Here is a 17450-nt window from a genome sequence, read left to right on the forward strand (position 1 = left end):
CAAGACCAGCACTGAGACTACATTCTTCCTGCTGAGGTGGAGATGTTACATGGTGCTTCCTGCCATGACTTCTTGTACATACCTTACCACGATTAAACATCCTCTCAAAACTGAAAAACCAACCCTTTACTCCCATGAGCTACTTCTGGTAAGGTGTGTTGTCCTAGCAACAAGAATAACTCTCTCTCTCTCTCTCTCTCTCTCACATGCACACACACACACACACACAAATGGTATCAAAATGGTATCAAAATGAGTGGCTTTATTGTGATGAACCTGACCATATAATGTTTTGATCTTTCAAATATGGCTTATAGGAGATATGGAAGGATTTGGAACTTTATATGAAAGAAGACTTGTGGTGCTACAAACAGATATTAATGAGGTATTCTGGAGAACATTTGGAAGACACAAATCCAGAGAGTAGTATGAACTTGTGTTAGAATAGAGATCTCAGTATTTTGGAGATGCCAGAACTATGGGAACAAAGCTGCTGCCTAAGAGTGGGTTCTGCCTGGGGTAAAAGAACACACTTGGAGGGGATAAGGTGCTCAAGCCTTTTGGAAACCAGAGTATTTCATCACAAACCATAGGTGCTAAGCATATAACTGGAACTGCAGGATTTGATGTTTGCCCTGCAATTTTCATTCTTGCATGGTCAGTTAATTCCCTGAAGTACCCCTATTCCTACTTTATAAAATGGTAATATTCATTCTGTGCTATTATGTGTTGGAAGCAGGTAACTTGTATTTTGGCTTTATTGGTATCACAATTATGAGACTGTCTTGGCTCTCTGACGAAATTTTGGACTTTTGAACAATGTTAGGATTGGTAAAGACAATGGGGACTTTTATAGTTGGATTGAATGCATTTTTAAAACTTTTTTAAAAAATTTATTTTCAAGCAGAAAGAGAGAAGAGTGACAGACAGAATGGGTGCTCCAGAATCCCCAGCCAGTGTAAACAAACTCCAGATGCATGTGCCGCTTTGTGCATCTGGCTTTACATGGGTACTAGGGGAATTAAACCCAGGTAGTTAGGCTTTAAAGTCAGGTATCTTAACTGCTGAACCACCTCTCCATCCCTGGATTCAGTTTTCATCATGAGATGATCGTGAGTCTCTGGGGGCTTAGAGACAAAATGTGGTAGTTCACATAAAATGTCTTCTTTCAGGTCATGTGTCTTGATTAGTTGCTCTCCAGTTCATGGCAATTTGGGAAAGTGGATGGGATTTTGGAAAGTAGAGTCTTGTTGGGGGAATTGTGTTACTGAGAGTGGTCTTTGGAGGAATAGGCTCTGAGCCTACCAATCAGTATATTTCCTTTTTCATTGGTGTGGTGATGCTACATAGGCATTCTGTTCACGCCTATCGGGCAATCCTTATTTGATAAAATTTCCTCTTAAGACAGTAAACTAAAATAAACCTTTTCCTCCCATGAACTACTTCTGGTTGAGTGTTTGAAGCAACAACAAGAAGTCACTGATACATGGCTAAATATTGATTAGAGAAAATTTTATAATCATTAATATGTACATTAAGAAAGTAGCTCTCATATCAATATACAATAAAAACAAGAGCAAATTATATTGAGAATCAACTAAAGGAAATAATAAAGATTAAAGAAAACTAATAATGTAGAGAAATGAGGAGCAACAGAGAAAAATCAATGTGATAAAATGAGTTCTTTAAACAGACCAAGAAATTTTATACTGTCTGGTAGTTTAACCTATATAAAAATCTTCAAAAAAGACTTTAATTGCTAGTCTTTAATAAAAAGTGGAAGTAGCATTTTTTACTAACATCACAGCAATAAAATGTTTTGCAGTTTGTAACTCAGCGATTTCACTCCTTGTTATACTCCCCACACATAATGAAACATATGTTCATACAAAAGTTTATAATTAAATGATTATATTAGCCTGATTCACAGTAATCCACAGACAAAAGTGAATAAAATGTCTAGTAACTAGCAATTGAGTTTAACACAGTATTTCCATACAAATAATGTTTTCATTATGTCTGTGTATATATGTATGTATGTATGTTTGATGTGTGTGTTTAGGTGTGCATGTGCCATGGTACACATGTGGCGGTCTGAGGATAACCTTGAGTCTTTTTGAAATCTCTATTCAACTTGCTTGAGTCGAGTCTCCTTTGTTTTTTTGTTAGTTAACTTTATTTTATTAGTTATATACATTTTTTTTTTGTTTTTTCGAGGTAGGGTCTCACTGTAGCCCAGGCTGACCTGGAATTCACTATGGAGTCTCAGGGTGGCCTTGAACTCACGGCGATCCTCCTACCTCTGCCTCCCGAGTGCTGGGATTAAAGGAGTGTGCCACCACGCCTGGCTAATTATATACATATTGAGTGTATGAACAGCACATGTTGGTACCATGCTTACCCTCATCTCTGTCCCCCCCTCTGAAGGGACCCTCCTCAATGGGGATGCCAGTTTTACTACTGTGTGTTTGCCTGTTTAGTTGGCCTGCAAGCATCTGGATTCTTCAGATTCTGCTTCCTATTACTATAGCATGTTGGGGTTATAAATGCATTCTCCACTTTGTGTCTGGCTTTACATGCTTGCTAAAGAATTGAATTCAAGCAGTCAGGATTGCAAGCAAGCATCTTTAACCACTGAGCCATCTCTCCAGCCACCATCCAATGGGATTTTATTTGGCTAGATACAATCAATGCAATGCATATGCATTGGGAAGCATGTATGAACTTAAAATCTCAGGCTCACTAGAAGAAGCCAGTTAGAAAAAGTCACCTATTTTATAATTGCATTTACATGAAATATCTATTCAGAAGGAATATGTATATAGAAAAAAAAGTGTAATGTTTGTTTCGGGTTTCGTGGGAAGAATGGTTGCTAATGGGTGCTGGAAATCTTTGAGGTGTCAAAAATGTTGTACATTTAACTGCTGTGATGTTTCCAGATATCTCTGAATACAGCAAGAATCCTTAAAGTATTCACGTTAAATGGATCAATGGCATAGTATATTAGCTATATTCTTATAAACTTGCCAACATTTCAATTTGGTTCTTTAGCAATATTTTTGGGAAATTTTATTCATGCTAAGTTGCCTAACTTAAGTTCTGCTTTTAATATTTCTAAAGTAATTATATTAATAAATGTTTTGTATGGGGTATGCTTATATTAACTGAGCCTTTATAATTCTGTGTACCTTATTTAAAATCTTCTATATCAGGTTGCCTTTTCTTCAAATGAGAGTTCTTAAGCATTTTAGCAGCTAGAGGAAACAAAATGTCTTTAAATAAATTATCCAGAGCACTTGAAAAGGAGACTTCTTTCTGTCTTGAAATTTCTTTCCAACTATTAGCTCAGAACCCTGATTACATTTTGGGTTTTCATTGGCCCATACAAAAGGTCAAAAGAGAAATATATTTTCCTATGAAATACTTAATTAACTTTAAGCTGTTTTAATTCTAAGTTATAATAATGTATCTGAAAAATATGTAGCCATTTCTATATTGCTTTACATGGATAAAGTAATAATCATGTGGACAAATAACACTTGTTCCTTGTATGGATCTCCTTTGTCATGTTTTTAATAATATATTAATAATTTGAATTGTGGATTATTAATTAAAATATATCTCTTTGAAAAGGCAGTGGATTCATTTTACTTCATATGTATAGACCCACACAGCATGGTGTTATGTGAAATAAATTATAGCAAGGATAATCTCATTTTGGAAATGGGAAAACTCTGGGAGATTTGTTTTATAAACTTTAAAAACCATGAATACATTTGACTATATTAAGACAAATAAGATGTCATTTGAACTGCAGGAGAGATGTGAAACTTTGCAGCAATCATAAAAACTGCAGTCTGGAATGGAGAGGTGATTAATTGTTAAAGGAGTATGTTTAAAAACCTGCGGCCTGGGCCCAATTCCTCCGAAAGCTAGTAAAGCCAGACACAAAGTGGTGTATACACCTGTGATACCTATGTGCCCATGATGATGGGAAGTGGGGTTAAGAGAATCTGAAGCTCATTGAGATACTTAGGTGTTTGTTGACAGCTCATTTGTAGAGTAAGAGACTCTTTCTCAAAGAAGATGGAACACAGATATATCACAGTAATCTTATATCTTACACACACACACACACACACACACACACATACACACACACAAACACACACACACACAGGTAAATTAATAAGTAAGTGAATAAAATTTAAAACCTGGAACCTGCATCATAAGTAAAAATGCAATTTTATGTTACAAAAATATAAAAAGAAAAGGGATGTCAATAGACCACCATGAGCAAAGGTTGTTAACATTCTGCTTAAAAAAAAAAAAAATCTGCAACTGGGTTGAAGAGATGGCTCAGTGGTTAAAAGTGCTTGCTTATAAAGCCTGAAAGCATGATTGTCCAAGTTCAATTCCCCAGTAACCACATAAAGCCAGATGCACAAAATGATACATATGTATGGAGTTTGACTACAGTGGCAGGAGGCTCTGTTGTGCCCATACTTTTTCCCTTTCTCTCTCTCTATGTCTCACTCAAATTAATTAATTAATATCAAGTGTCAATATATATACTTGTGAGGTGCTTTTTACAAAAAAAAGTCTACAACTGAATGAGCAACTGAGTGAGAAATAAATATTTATAAACTTTACATTCATGGAGCTCACAGAAATGCCATTTCACAGTCGTAGGGATGACCATGGCCATATGCTATGTTTCTAAAACATGATATGACTTATTCCAGATTAAAAGGACCAAATGTGGCCACAACGATCTGTCAGATGCTCTGTAATTATCTAGTGAATACTCAGCATCTTCTTTTTCAGTAATTCTCAATCTCATCCCATTAAAAATAATAACAAACAAAAATACAGACTCAGTACATGTGAGTTCTCCCACAACCCTGACCTCTGCTCTATCAAAGACGTTTTAACAAACACAAGAATAGCTCTTACAACTCAGTGTGAATCTCTTTGTAGTATAAATGTTGTTCTGGCTCGCAAAAACTGACAAATGAATTAACTGCTGTCCCCTCAGCATCTGAGGAGAGGTCCTGGAGTCAGCCTCTATGGATATGATATTAGGTTTACTCAGTAGTCAGCAAATCCAGAGGAGTTTCACCAAAACCCATACCTATTCTCTCTCTCTCTCTTTTTCTTTCTCTTTGCATTTTTTATCAAATAGAAAATTTGTATGGACAAATCATGTGTTGGTACCATTCACCTCCTCCCTACCTCTAAGACACTGAGGACCTTCCTCGATGATCTTACTGGTATTCACCATGTGGTTGTCTGTTACGAGTTGAGAGGAGTAGTCAGTTATTGAGTTTGTTGGGGAGGACGGGGGGGTGCAACTCCTCTGTATACTTCCCACCTTGTGGCTCTTACAATCTTTCTACAACCTTTTCCACAAAGTTCCTGGAGCCTTGGCAGGTGTGTTACAAATCAACTTTAGTATTAGGCTCTCAACAAGTTTTAGGTTTCTGCTTTGATACATTTTGAGTGTCTTTATGTCTATTGCCATCACCCTGACACAGATTGTCAGGCTCACAGTCTTGTTTAACTGCCAATTCCTCTGTGGTTTCACCCAGACCCTGGCTGATGTGCAATAGGTGGTTCATCTCATGATAGGAAATCAGCTGTGCTTGCTTTGTAAACATCCACTTCCCTGCTCAATTTTTCAGATATCTGTCTTCGCACTCCATCACTTGTTACCACATTATCATGCCTACTCAAATCTTCATGTGTTCCAGGTTCAGTCCATGCCACTGGTCAGAAAGAGCTCAGTGGAAACAGGTAGAATTGGAGAGGAAAAATTAAGTCTTTCATCTTGAAAACTCACATCAAATACTGCATATCATAAGAATTTCAACCCCATCTACCAAATCCTGTTCTGTGCACTTTTAATATTTGCTGTCAAAGCATTTGCAATGTAAGTGTTCCATAGTAAAGTAAATTTTAACAAAAACATTTATTTTTTTCTTTTTCATAAGAAAATCAAGGGAAAAATCAGTTATTTGAATGTCAAGAGTAAAACTATAAAGGAGGAAAGTTGAAGTGCAGAAAGGTGAAGTGTCTTAGAAGATGAAAGAAAACACAAAGAACCAACCCAAAAGCCTCAAACGCTGTGACCAAGAAATATCTTGTATAAAAAGTCCATATTCAAGGAAATCTTGAGACATAGTTTGCCCATCCCACATCAAATTTCTTTAACTCAGCAATTTCTCTTATGTGTCTTTCACTGCACAATATTTCCTTTGGTTAAATTATCCTGTGCCCATATATTGAAAAGCAATGAACACTACACTTTTGTAAATTTCTAGTTCAATTACAATTTCTGATTGAAAATGTGGTTGGCAAAGCAATCTGTATTTTTATTTAACTTCATTTTTTTCAAAATTACGTAGACACAGGATACCTTAGAATGCCCATCAACTTCTACAGAAGTTGTGAATCATTGAACACAGTCTGGAAAATACTGCAATATCTCTGTTTCATGTCACTATTTCTGAGACATTCTGTGGGGAGAATCAGTGCTATGTAACAGTTACCATCAGAATTTGTCTGAGGAATTTGCATTATATATTAAGGGCAAAGTTCAGAAAACATGACTATACAAATGACAGAATTTTATGTATATAAAATATTAGTTCTCCTTTAAAAGAGAAAGATATTTCTTACTACTCACACAGGAGTCCACTGCCTATATCTAGGATCTACATATGAGAGAGAATATGTGACACTTGGCTTTCTGGGCCTAAGATACTCAACAGTGGACACTGCAAGCCTTATATTTTGCCAGCCAGGCCAAATGAGCCAATGGGAGCAATAGAGGCATGTCTGTCATGGTAGAAACCAACTTCCTGTAATTGGACTGGATGCCCACTCCATGGGAGAGAACACATCCCTGATACTGAAAACCTACAACAGGGGTAGTCATGAGCCCTAGGGGTGTAACATCTGTTGCTGTCTGGCTAAATATATATACTATGCTCATGAAACTTCCCAGTAAGTATTTTTCTTAATATTTATGGCCATATATTCATGCTGCTCTCATTTTTGGTAGAGAACCTTCTCTTTTCAGATGGCAGTGACCTTGGGATGACTCAGAAGGCATCATGGGAAGAAATGATAGAGGAGTGCTCAGAATTGCAATATCTATATAACACCTTCTAAGGCTTGAGGTTCAATGTGGAAGAGGTGTTGGAAAAAAAAAAGTAAGAGCCAAAGGAAGGGTAGAACTCCTTACAACATGTTCCTCCATACACAAAATGGCCTGGATATCCATAACCTTATAGTGCCTGACACTATCTACACAAGACCATCATAATAGGAGGAAAAGATGATGCCATCAAAGTAAAAGAGAGACTGATTGAGACGGGGTGGGGATGTGATGGAGACTGGTGTTTCAAAGGGGAAAGTGGGGGAAGGGAGGACATGGAATATTATTTACAATTATGGAAATAATAAAATAAATAAATAAATAAATTTTAGAAAGAGAAAGATATTTCTGAAGAGATGGTTTAGTGGTTATGGCACTTGCCTGAAAAGCTAAGGATACAGGTTTGATTGCCCAATTCTCACATAAGCCAGGTGCACCAGGTGGTGCGTGAGTCTGTTTTTCATTTGCAGTGACTGGAGGCTCTGGCACAACCATTCTCTCTCTTAATCATCTCTCTCTCTCTCTCTCTCTCTCTCTCTCTCCCCCCCCCATTCTGTCTTTTAAGTGAGTAAATAAGTAAATAAAAAGTGTAAATAAAGATAAAGGAACAAGTTGAAAATACTATAATTTATGACTAATAGCCAACCTAATTATAATTTAGATTCACAAAATGTGTTCTGGACCAGATTTGTCTTGGATGAAATCCTTGAACTGTTTTGTATGATAATCTTATTTTCTATAGGTTACAGCTGGTCAGGGGAATTTCTATTTCTCCTTCATGTTTATCTGTGTGATTTTGTTGATTGTTATCTTTTTGCTGCATTTGAAAATCTCATAGCTAATAATAGTCTAAAGCTAGAGTGTGCTTAGTAAACTCAGTGATTACCAAGATGGCTTGTATATAAATTTTTAGATAATGAAATGTTTTCTTTGATATAGAAAACTACTTGAAGTGTGCCTCTTAAGACCTTAAACATGTGGATAATTTAATATTATTGAGGGTTGGAGGGATGGCTTATCAAATAAGGAGCTCAACTGCAAAGCCAAAAGATGGTTCTATTCCCCTAGACACTTGTAAGCCAGTTACACAAGGTTGCACATGCCCTGGGGCACTCATTCTCTCCTTCTCCCTTTTCCCCTCCATCTTCTCTTTCAAATAAATAAAATAAAAGTTAAATTAAATTAAATTAAACAAATGACATTGAGCAACTTTTTTTTCAATTAAGAATTATTTTGACACCAAACATTTGTTTAGGGTTTCCTATAAAAAGGAAATAGTAGCTCAAGGCTTACATTACCCATATGCAAAACTCAAGACTGAAGATTCTGCTTGATAGAGTACACACTATCATTTGAAATCATCGTTTCTCTTCACCATGCCTCTAAAATACATACCCCAGCTTTAATTTACTCTCCTTAATTATAAGTTGTCATTTGACCAATTTATGTTCTGAAAGCTTTTGTTATTAACACAAATAGTCGGCCTCACCATTAGTTGCAAAAATAATCATGCCTTTTGCAAATTTTTAATGGAAAGAACAGATAGATATATAATTGACTTATTACACAGAAAAAATTAATATTACTAATATTAGCTGATTTTGGTAAAATCCATCAAATTGACAGACAAGTCTGAGATATAGTCTGCTGAAGAGTAAAGTGAAGGGTTTGTCACACATGAATTACTTGAGAATATAGTTAATGAAACAAAATTTACATATTATTTTATGGGTATTTATCAAGAAAATGGTTTGTGCAAGTCAAAGGTAGGTAAATATTAAGCATGAGAAATGAAATAAAATTGTGATGGTTCATTCAGTGCAAGGAAGTGAATTCCGCGGGGGGGGGGATTGGAATGTTCATAAAGATTGTCTAAGGAAAAGAATATGATAATATTTGTTGTAAAAGAGCCTGTCTTGACTTCAATTATTCATTCTAGTATATTCCGTTCTTTCCAGCATACTCTGTCTTAAGAAAAATCACTATCTCTACCTTGCACAGTGAAAACTGAGCCACAAAGGACTTCAATGACGTGTCTAGGTAAACGATGGTGCTTAGGTGATAAAAGGAAACCCAGGCTTCAAAACCACTGTGAACAATTATCTGATGTATTTGTTATATTTTTTCTTCTATAAAGTACTGTCTTGTTTTCCAACTTTAAATTTATAATTCTATGTTAGAATGTGTTCTTTTCCTTTATATTTTATTTTTATTCATACATATTTATTCTACAATATGATGAGTTTCATAAAAACTATTTCATTCAACTATATTATATTGTTTGCCTATATTTACTCCTTATAGTCTTCCTTTTCTCTCTTCCTATTCTCAGACATTCCCCTCCATTTCTCAATAGAAGGTGTATATATTTATACATATATACACACACACATATATATGTATATATATTATATTATATATATATGATATAGATAATAAATACACACTACATTTACACACATATATATGTAATATATAACATATATACATACATATGTGTGTGTGTGTATGAGTGAGAACAAGAGAGAGGTTTTATTTATCCATATGAAGTATCTTCACTAAAATCAATTGATTTTCCAGGGATATCTCACATCCTTGACGATAATAAATAGCAATAAAGTCCAAATAACTATCATTTTTGAAAGGATTCATTAAAAGGACTACAACACAGCCGGGCGTGGTGGCGCACGCCTTTAATCCCAGCACTCGGGAGGCAGAGGTAGGAGGATCACCGTGAGTTCAAGGCCACCCTGAAATGACAGAGTTAATTCCAGGTCAGCCTGGATCAGAGTGAGACCCTACCTCGAAAAACCAAAAAAAAAAAGAATAAAATAAAATAAAATAAAAGGACTACAACACAAACCAGTTGTACTCTTATAGAAGAAAATTTACTTAAATAGATGGACTATAGTATTTATAGTGCAGATCTTTGAGAGTAATTGATAGATTATATTCAGATATCATGTTATAATTTTCTTATAAAATAACATGCAATTTTGTGGGCTATAACCTCTATATGAAACAGATAGAAGGTCATCTACTAATAAATACATTATTTATGAATAACTGCAAGTTATTACTAAAACAATACATTATGTTTCAGAAGGAAGTAGCAAATGGGAGATTGAGAAAATGCAATTTTCAGTGATCATACAATTCAGGAAGTATTATCTTCAAAACATTCATATTAGACATCTGAGTGACATGGAAGAGTAAACACTACTGTGTGAGACCTGCTGAAAGAGAAAAGTGAATACAGAAAAGAATAGACTCCATTCCTAGGAGAGAAATTGTTGAAGAGGAAAGATGTTTGTAAGCCTGTTTAAGGTCTGCTGCCAGCTAGAGTTGAGCAGCACCACACCACTCACTATGGTCAGAAGTTCTTCCTACTATGGGTATTGTAGGAACCGTGAGAGGAGAAAGTCTGGGTTACAGAGAGGCATGTGGAAATTGCATTGATCTTGAGGAGTGAGACACAGGAGCCATATGAACTAATGAAAAGTAAGCAGAAGAGTAATGTTGGGCCCTGAGGCTGATATTCTCCATGGATGCCTTGGAAGCATAAGCCAAGAAGGATCCCTCCTAGTCATTGTATGAGAGACAAGGCTCATAGGAATATAACAGTTGTGCTGTGGACTTTAGTGTAGTCTTACTGACAGCAAGGAAGATACCACCCAGTAAACGTGGCAAACAATGTGTGTGTGTGTGTGTGTGTGTGTGTGTGTGTGTATGGATGTGTGTGTAGGTGGAGGTATGGGTGTGGAGGGTTTGTTTCGACATGTTCTTCATGGTAAGAAAGATCCCATAAATGCCAGAAAGTACATTATAACTATTAAGTGTAAGGTCTCAGACTAACTTTGTAATTTCAATAGAAGGTGGAGATTCACAGTGAAAAATCTCCAAAGGATAAGATACATACCAACTTGGCTTATTTGAATTACTGAGGCTGTCAGTCCACCCTACCTGCAAGTTGCTACAAAGAACAATCAAGGGGGAAGGAGAGGCCACCCAAGTAGAAACACATAATACTAAATTGTAATATCTGCCACTTTAATTTTTGTTTTGTTTCTTTTTCTCTATTTCTTACTTACACTTTTGTTCTTCAATTGCTTATCTGTTTCACACAGCATATATCTTGCCAGAACAGACTTATCACTGTCCTTCCTTTTGCTATACCCACTCGATAATACTTTCTACATCACTTTTTACCTCTAGCCCTTATACTTTCACTTTCATTCATATTTTAGTACCTCTTGGCCTTCATTTCCTATATCTATCTCATTTTCTTACTTAATCATTACCACTCAGCTTTATGCATATCTAAAAACTAAGACAGTTCATGACATGCACTAAAAATGCTGAAAGAAATATGATGCCAGTGGCATAAAAATATTTAATTCACAAAGGCACAGAGAAGAATAAATTTAATTAGAGAAGTACAAGAACAAAGAGTAACTAAGAAGGAACCCATCATTTTCAACACAGTAATCAGCCCAGAGATCCTTGGCTGTAGCTAGCGGCCTTGATGTGCCTTTTTTTTTTTTTCTCTCTCTCTCTCTATCTTTCTCTCTCTTTCAAGTAAATGAATAAAAATAAAATATTTTTTTAAAAAGAACTTCTTTAACATTAGCCAGTTTAAGATTTTAGAAATCATTCCACAATGATATGATATCAAATAATATTGACAAAATCTTGTTTGTAAATTAAGGTTCATAATATTTTGACTAATGGCATGTTTTCAGTGAAAACTATATTAAACAAATAGGCCTTTTTATTTTGTAAGAAGCACCCTGAGCATATTTAATTCTGTTTTTGATTTTGTGTATTTATTGACTGGAAAAGCTCCTGATAACAAATGAACAGATGAAGAAAATATAAACAAGTCCAGGTTGATATAGTGGAAAAATACACATTACAAAATATCATGTATAATTTTTTAATTATTTTTATTGTTTATTTATTTATTTGAGAGCAACAGACAGAGAGAGAAAGAGGCAAACAGACAGAGAGAGAGAGAGAGAGAGAGAGAGAGAGAGAGAGAGAGACGGAGAGAATGGACGCGCCAGGGCCTTCAGCCACTGCAAACGAACTCCAGACGCGTGTGCCACCTTGTACATCTGGTTAACGTGGGTCCTGGGGGGTTGAGCCTCGAACTGGGGTCCTTAGGCTTCACAGGCAAGTGCTTAACCGCTAAGCCATCTCTCCAGCCGACATGTATAATTTAAATCCATGTTTTAGTAGCAATTATATTTATAATCTGTGGAAGAATATTAATATTCATTCTTTTTAACATTTTCTTTTTAAAATGTCACTAATATTATCCAAGTCTTAGGGTTGTTTTGTGAATAACTGGAAATGTAATGAATATAGTAAAAGAACAATTAACATTAATTTATATATCATTTTACTAAGGAAGGCAATTTTCAAAAACAATCATTTAATTATGTGTGAATCACTTTTTCAATTTGTGTTTCCATGGTCATTTTCTTTTCACTCCATTGATTTGATTAATTGAATAATAGATCCTATTGGATTGCTAATTATGTAACATGTCTCAAGATTCAATTTTTATTAATTATTTAATATAACTACAATTTTCACTTAGAAATACTCATATGGGCTGGAGAGATGGCTTAGCGGTTAAGCGCTTGCCTGTGAAGCCTAAGGACCTCGGTTGGAGGCTCGGTTCCCCAGGTCCCACGTTAGCCAGATGCACAAGGGGGCGACGCGTCTGGAGTTCGTTTGCAGAGGCTGGAAGCCCTGGCGTGTCCATTCTCTCTCTCTCCCTCTATCTGTCTTTCTCTCTGTGTCTGTTGCTCTCAAATAAATAAATAAACAAATAATAAAAAAAAATTAAAAAAAAAAAGAAATACTCATATGAAATTATATAAAATGAAAGCATTCATAAATATTCCTTAAATTAAAATTTTACAGGGCTTTAGGGATTGCAAAGTGGTTAGGGCACTTGCATGCAAAGCCTAAGAACTCATGTTTGAATCTCCAGGTTCTCCAAAACCAGATACACAGTGACTCAAGCATGTGATGTTGCGCATGTGCCACAGCGATGAGAATTCCTGTGGAGTTTGTTCATAGCAGTTGAAAGTGCTGGTGCGCCCATGCTCTCTCTGACTCATTCTCTGCCTCACTCTCTCTTTCTCTCTTTCTCAAAATTAAAAAAAAACCTTACAAAAATAAAATTCAGTAAGGATGTTTTCAGATTAACTTATATGAATACATAAATATTAATAGGTTTTATCCCCATAAATTTTTCAACATTTTCATTATTATAAATATGATATATTTATGGAAATAAGTACTAATAATTTAAAGTTACATGATGTATATTATTAAAATATTATTTCTGAAACTTCAAAATTTAAGTTCTAATTTTAAGCATTGGAGTTATAAAATCTTTTGGTATTTACTTTATTAGCTCTAAATATCAAAACCTACTAAATATTCATAAATTTAATTCAGATACTGCAAATATTACCAGTTTTTATAAAGAATTCACTCTTGGGCTGGAGAGATGATTTAGTGGTTAAGCGCTTGCCTGTGAAGCCTAAGGACCCCGGTTCAAGGCTCAATTCCCCAGGACCCACGTTAGCCAGATGCACAAGGGGGCGCATGCATCTGGAGTTCGTTTGCAGAGGCTGGAGTTCCTGACGTACCCATTCTATCTCTCACTCTCTGCCTCTCTCTCTGTCGCTCTCAAAAAAAAAAAAAAATTAAAAAAAAAAGAATTCACTCTTGGCCAGGCATGGTGGCACATGCCTTTTAATCCTAGCACTCAGAAAGCAGAGGTAGGAGTATCAACATGAGTTTGAAGCCACCCTGAGACCTGAGATTACAATAGTGAACTTGAAAATAAAAAAAAAAGAATTCACATTTTATTCTTACAGTCATGAGATTTATGATTTAGTATTACTACTTTTCATTATAGTATAACATTCTTTTTTTTCTTTTTTTATTGAAAACTCTCTTAATTGTAAACAATATCCCATGATAATTCCCTCCCTCCCCCTACTTTCCCCTTTGAAACTCAACTCTCTATAATATCCCTTCCCCCTCTTAATCAGCCTCTCTTTAAATCTGACGTCATAATCTTTTCTTCCTGTTATGATGGTCTTGTGCAGGTAGTATCAGCACTGTATGGACATGAGTATCCAGGCCATTTTGTGTCTAGAGGAGAATGTTGTAAGGAGTCTTGCCCTTCCTTTGGCTCTTACTTTCTTTCTGCCACCTCTTTTGCAATGGACCCTGAGCTATGGAAGGTTTGATTGAGATATTTCGGTGCTGAGCACTCCTCTGTCACTTCTCAGCTATAATTCATATATATGTAAATTATATATACATATATATGTAAGTTATATAATTATATGTAAAATAAATTTTTTTTAGGGTTTTTTTTTTTTTTTTTTCCGAGGTAGGGTCTCACTCTAGCCCAGGCTGACCTGGAATTCACTATGGAGTCTCAGGGTGGCCTTGAACTCACAGAGATCCTCCTACCTCTGCCTCCCGAGTGCTGGGATTAAAGGTGTGCGCCACCTGGCTTAAAATAAATTTTTTTGAAGTGTGCTAGAGTTATTTTCAGGGTATGACTATCACAGTAAAAGTATTTTGATAGTCATTAACATTCATCTTTTGGTGTATTATACAGTGCTGAATATCCCTGTTCACAATACATGAGAATAATTTTCTGTTTGCATTAGGTATCAAGTTACACACCAGCAGGTTTATAGGACATAGGTACTGATCCTTTCATCATAATCAAAAGTCTGAGACAGAGACTAGAACAATAGGATGTTACTGGTCTGGAGAATGGGATCTGAGTTATAGCATCTGGCCCTGGGAGGAGACTTAACATTCTATTAAATGTACACAAGATGAAACTAATAATAGACTATACTAAAATCATGAAATTCAGTAAAAATCTCATGTTATTAATAAAGCGGAAATAAAGGTTACTAATTGAATAAAGATATTTCTCTTCAGGCACATAAAAATAGATCTGTGTTCCAACATATAAAAGTTACTAAAATTCAATAAAAAGTCAATATGATGAAAAGGGGGGGGTCTGAAGAGATGTATTAGCAGTTAAGGTGCTTGCCTGCAAAGGCAAAGGACCTCGGTTCGATTCCCCAGTACCCATGTAAGCCATATGCACAAGGCGGAGAAATTTTCTACTCTGTTGGTGTATAGAAAAGGATATATTAATGAGCCATGTACAAATGCCACAATACTCATCATTACTAACAAGATAAATACAAAGGAATCTTAAGTATGCAAACAATAACATATAGATAGTTAACATGGTGTGAAAATCTGACAAAGACTTTCATCAATGGCAGTTGGGTTTCACTGAGAACAGACTGAACTCCATTTGCCTCCTGGGCTCTTGTGATTTCTGTCCAAAGAATTTAGACAAGACACAGAGAACAGTGCAAATGTGAGGGACAGTTTATTACAGAGCAGAGCAGGCTGTGGTGAACTCTCAAAGACAAGGCCCAAGGGAATGACTGCACCATCTTCATTTTAAGCAGAGTTTGTATTATTCCTCACATCTCTAGAACAAGCATTGCCCAGGGGACTTTGTCCAATCTAGGAAATGGATACTCCAGTTTGGAATGATTATGTCAGGAAGGGCAAAGACACATCATTTTCTTTTATCAGAAGGGCTCCTGCCATGTAGTAATCTCATGAAGTTTAGGACTCCTGGAACCAGGCTTAGGCAGTTATGCATTCAAGTCCTTCTAGGCAGGTTAGAATGTATTTATCTAATAACATTTATTATTATTAGTATGTATTTATCTAATGTATTTACCTAATAATCTATCTATAACATTAGATTTTGACTGAATTTAATGATTTTAGTATAATCTATTATTAGTTTCATTTGTGTACATTTAATAGTTTTAGTTTATTTAAGATCATGTAAATATTTATTAAAATTGATCCCATAAGTATATTCCTTTGATTTTTCTCTTTGTAAACTCAATTCATGAATTTCCACATGTGATGAAATGAGAATAAGGAAAAAGTCTTTCACCTTACAGAAACAGAAATCAATGTAAGTGAGCATTATGAATGAATACAAACTACCAAGACAGTCCAGGAAGTAAAGTTTACTCACTTTAAAACAAATCAAAAGCAGAAAAAACGCAGCTAAAATGGTTGTTGAATACTTGAATATCATAGATACGACAATGCTTGTGTCTGCTAGGTAGAGTATTTTTAATTTTTTTAAAAAAATTAAATACACATATGGGCTTGATAGGCAGGCAGTGTGAGTCACCAACCTCTAATTTTATTCTAAATCATAAAGCTGACTTCACAGTGGTTGGATGCTTGACCCCTATTTCTGTGAGTAGTGCTTTTGCTTCATGCGTCCTCTCCATCCTTACACAAATCCAGTAATATGTCATCTATATATGCTTTCAATATTTTGAAATATGATCTCTTTGTGTTTCTCTGCTTTCTATATTTTATGTAAAATTATAGTAGCCCTACCTTTTCTTGTGTTACTAAATTCACTTCTGGTATACCAGCCCCCCCCAATAAATGATTATTAGTGAGAAAGAAAAGCTTTATTCAAGTTGAAGACTGGAGAAGTGGGGACTTTGCCTGTAACTCTACTTCTCATCTACAGAGAGTTTCGGGGTTCAAGTATGAAGGATGGGAAAGAAGGAAGGAAAAAGTAAGTTAATAGCCTGGTGGAGTAGCCATATAATTTTGGGGAGGTGCTGGAGATCTTCCAGGAACTGAGGTGCTGCCTATAATAGCTCCTTCTATTACCTGGTGGGTCTTGGTATAGTGGTTAGTAGATGTCATTAACCTTGAAGTGGGAAGAGAGGTTAGGCAAGTCTAGGTCAGGTTAATTCCACATTGTAGTTTTGTGTAAAATATTTCTCTGGGCTGGGCAGATTGCTCTGTGAGTAAAGCTTTTGGCAGGAAGTATGAGGATTCAAATTTGTAACCTTTATATCCATATAAAATCTAGATGTAGTAGCACACATCTGTAATACCAATGCTAGGGAGGCAAAAACAAGAGGTTTCATTGGGTTTGCTAGCTATCTGCTTTAGAGAAACCAGATTCTAGAAGTTATCCATCCCTTTTGAAAATTAAGACATAAAGTGACTGAGGGGGATACTATTAAGATTTAAAAGTTGGGTGTGGTAGCGTATGCCTTTAATCCCAACACTCAGGAGGCAGAGGTTGGAGGATCGCTGTGAGTTCAAGGCCAACCTGAGAAGACATAGTGAATTCCAGGTCAGCCTGGGATAGAGT

Source organism: Jaculus jaculus, chromosome 5 (genome assembly GCF_020740685.1).
Source record: "Jaculus jaculus isolate mJacJac1 chromosome 5, mJacJac1.mat.Y.cur, whole genome shotgun sequence".
NCBI classification, from domain to species: Eukaryota; Metazoa; Chordata; class Mammalia; order Rodentia; family Dipodidae; genus Jaculus; species Jaculus jaculus.